This window comes from Leopardus geoffroyi, chromosome A1 (assembly GCF_018350155.1).
Source record: "Leopardus geoffroyi isolate Oge1 chromosome A1, O.geoffroyi_Oge1_pat1.0, whole genome shotgun sequence".
Classification (NCBI taxonomy): Eukaryota; Metazoa; Chordata; class Mammalia; order Carnivora; family Felidae; genus Leopardus; species Leopardus geoffroyi.
The window spans coordinates 149,650,124-149,654,590 of record NC_059326.1 but is presented as its reverse complement, the minus strand read 5'-3'; positions in this window follow the sequence as shown (position 1 = coordinate 149,654,590).

The following is a 4,467-nucleotide window of genomic DNA, read 5'->3' as shown; positions in this document are numbered from 1 at the left end:
GTGTATGATGTATAAGAGCAGATTCACAGATCTATCCATACCCAAAGAGTTAGAGGAGCCATACCCATGGAAACTGACCCGAGATATCTCATGTGCACTAAACCTCATTTAGCTAATGAGAAAATGGATTTCAGGCCTGAACATCCAATTGAGCATGATGAAGCAAGTCATTTATTTTCTGGACCTCAGTTTCTTCATCAATAAAATGAGAGGAATTACAACAGATTATATCTAAGGTCTTTGCTCATTATTTTTGTGATTGTATCACCTGTATTTTCCATTACTTGTATGACTTTGCTGTTTTGGCTGAATTAAAGGGATTACGTTATCTTATTGGATCTATACACTTGTAATGAGTCTTTTCAGGTAACAGATTCCCAGGAAGCAACATTCTTTCAATATTCTTTAAAATCTCTATAGTGCTTATTTTAGAGTCAAGTAGCCATTAGATCCTTAGTAAATATTAAATGAGGAACATGACCATGTTAATCTGTAGTGTCCTAGGCGTATTGCACCACTGCTGTTGGCATTTCTTTTGCTTATTAAAACCATTAACGTGAGTATGTGCTCTTTGCTACTATAACATGACAGGTGATGGAACTTACAGCAGTGACCTATTTCAGGACTTCACAAGAAACTAGAAATTGACTTCTAACTTCATGACGGAATTCAAGAATAATTTACACAATGTGAACTGTCCTTGGGAGATATTTTTCATCAGGTCATTGCTACAAAAGAGGTTGTCTTTCATGGATTATTTGGGATATATTTTGACAAGATGATCTTTGTTTCAAAGGGATACTTGAATAAAGAGCAAAAAGACCAGTGATCAGCCAAATGAAATACTTAAAGAGGCCTAAAAGCTAGCTTTTATAACTGAGGGAGGGTTGGTGAATTGTTTGGGGTGAGACTATACTATGATGCATATTTCAGAACTGTGCTTTTCATCATTCACAGTCCCACTAAATAAGGCCAGAAACTTTCGAAAGTCATTTAAAATAGAAGTTTCTTTATTTTTTTCTTTAATTTAAATTCAAGTTAGTTAATGTAATCTTGGCTTCATGAGTAGAACCCAATGATTCATCTCTGGTATATGACACCCAAACTCATCCCATCAAGTGTCCTCCTTAATGCCCATCACCCATTTAACCCATCCCTCACCCACCTCCCCTCCAGCAAACCTCAGGTTGTTCTTTTGGTTTTCCTTGCTCTCTGTTTTTATCTTATTTTAGAAAATTTTTCTTAATAGCCACTTTATTTTCAACTTGCAGCTTCTTTGTAGATTGAAGTAAATGACAAAAAAGATATAGAAGTCTCAAATTCTTTTTTGAAATCCTTCAAACCTCTTCAAGTGTCTTCTATCAGATGCTATTACCTGCCTCTGGGCCCTTTAACTTGTATTCACTATATGGAGGTTTAGGTATTGAGTTTACTGATCAAAGGAAAACCAACCCTTCTGACTTCTTTTAAAATTATGCCTAGAAAAAGAAAAAAGAACCACAGGAATATTCATAACTGAAATGTCTTTCCTCAGTAGGTATTACAGAACCTGTGATTATAGGCATTAAAAAAAGATTAGTCTACTGTCTGGTTAAAATAATCAATTTAATCAGCTAAAGGGAACAAATTTGACATTCTATCAGATGCATTTCCTGTTTTTGCTGCTTCAGTGAATTATGTACACTGGCTTCTAAAACTAAAAGACATGTTTGCAATACAAAACAAAAGACCAAATGATCAAAAGCCATTAGGGTAAGCTTTCTCTCTCTTCCCCTCTCCAGCCTTCTATGCACATACAATGATATGTTTATATAATTAAAATATAAAGGGATTTTGAGACCCAGGGCAAAGTCATTTCTAACAGAAAGGACTACATTGCCAGTGTTATTACTTCCATCATTATCACCTGTCATTTGGAAAAAAATAGAGAAAAAAGGGCTTTTCTTGACACACCTCAATTCTTTATTTGCAGGGCATTCTTTCAGCAATAATAACTGCAATGAATTTCTGAGATGATGCTTAAATGAAAGACTTGATCAATTGTGGTCCACTGAATTTGCAATGTGTACAGGGGGAAGGATGGTAATCTTATAAAACTGAGCCCTTTGCATCTTATCTGACTCAGCACACTCCTACAGATTGCTGAGCCGAAGAAAGCCAGTCTAGTTGTACCGGCAGCAATAGGTCAGGGAATTGCTTCTTGTCCTAAAAAAAAAAACTGCAGAGGAAAGTGTCCTTGGTGAAATCTGTTCTAAACTCTGTGACTGTAGGGAGGTGCCATAGGAAGGAATAAAGCCCTAGGGATGGCCCTGACCTCCAGTAGGAATCTGTGTCATCCTGATGAATGAAGTCTTTTTGTGATAATTATCCTGAGGCTTTGAGAATTCCTTTCAATTTCCTCTGTAACATTAAAGGGCTCACAGGGGCCACAATCCCGTTGCCTCTGCTATTGTGATCACTTCTAGTCCTGCATGCTGGCAGCTAGGCACAAGTCACATCCAAGTTGTTCTGGGCAGGGCTTGGATTTCCTTCTTGCCAATGGGAAAGTGAAAGGAGGGAATCAAGTCATGCTCAAGAACATTTTCATCTGAAGACTGTTTTAATCAAGGAGATGATTTTCACTTAATACTCAGAAGTAATATCAGTAAAAGCATCTCTTTCCAAAGCAACAGTGAAATGAATAATATATAATTTTTGATTAAATTTATAATAATACATTTCTACTAATGCTTCTGGCCCATAGCCCAAGCAAGTCAAGAAATCAAGTATTTTTCTTAGGACACAGACTTATTCTTTTCTGGTCATTTTCTCTAAACCATGTCATTTGCTGATAATGAAATTGAATTTGAGTGAGCCTTTTTGAGAACGTTCATGTCACATTTCTCAGCTTTTATCTTCAAAATCTCCCCACATCTATAGATGGAGGGCATGATACATATAACATTACTAGATTACAAGTGGGAGGATGATTCGTATCAGGTTTGGATGCTGTTTAATCCTACAGAAAAAAATATTCTTTGTTTTTACTTACATTGTATAAAGTATTCATTATTACTTTTTTAACCACGCTGGTGTTTGTCCGTCAAACACAATAAATTATGGGTTTTAGAATCATATTACCTGGGTTTAGATACCAATCCTATCACTGAACCATCTTATGATTTTAGGTAAATTATACTGCATAGCAGGCAGTCAAGAAGTTTTGTCTTCCTTTCTTGATTTTTCCTGTTTTGCCTTTCATATCATTTAATTGCCTTTAGAAACACACTTCTTTCTTTTCATTTTAAAGTCCACTTTCTTATGTATGTAAAATAATATACCTGCTATCCAGGTGCTCCAAATATAGTATAAGTGAGAATTACATTACACACATGTGACTGGAATACACATGCATGTGTGTGCACCTGTACCCATACACACACATGTGCGTGCGCGCACACACACCCCATTTCTAGAGCTGTGTTTCTCAACCAGTAGCAGTTGTGCCTCTTGGAGACACTTGCAAATGCGTGGAAATGTTTGGGGTTATTATGATGAGGGAGGGACATTTCTAGCACTTAGTAAGTGGGATCAGAGATGCTAAACATCCTGCAATGTGTGGGACAGTCCTGCACATTTAAGAGCTATTTTAATATCAACAGCATACTTGATAAACATTACTCTAGAAGAAACTCTAGAAAGAGAACATTATTAATATATAATCTTTAAAACACCTCTTCCCATCACTGGTTGCTACCCAAATTTCTCACAAACATGAGATGTGATCCTGAAATGCTTTCTCTCTCCATTTCTATTCCTAACCACATAATATTTTCCTGATAATCGTAGGTGTTTACCTCTCTTCTTCTTCTCCATCCCATTCAGTGATTGATCACCTGCTTCCACTTAGTCTATCAGGCTTCCTGCATTTTCTCTGAACTTTCCCTTTTCCCCTAAGAGACTTCTGGAAATAGTTCAGCAGGCAACATTTTGCTCCTAAGGGGCTAGAAGAAGGAAGAGGGGAGAACTTGAGGACTCAAATGTTTCTGTTTTTTCCTATTCTGCATGCAGAAATGGCATTGAGGCTGCTGCTGTCAGCATCTGAAGTCTCAGGGAGAGTGAAAAAGACAGTGTGGAAGGGCTGGGTGGGGAATAGGTTGCCATTTCTGAAGCCGCTTTTACATGCATCTTCCCCAAGGCAGGCAGAAGGACACCAGTACTGAGAGGGACCATTTCCCAAAGCTGATATTGTAAGTAGACACCTATGTGGTACGTGTCATCAGGAATCTATGCCTCTGTCTCTCTTCTGAATTGGGTTCATAGACAGATACGTAAAGAGATAGTATTGTCCACATTAGTGATGTCTTTAACTGCAACTGAAAATGTTCGTTGTATATAGGTATATAAAATATTACGTTCTCAGTCTAAAAAAATTGATAAAATAGGGGCATATGTTTATAAGAATAAAATTTCTCCCTGAATATGAAT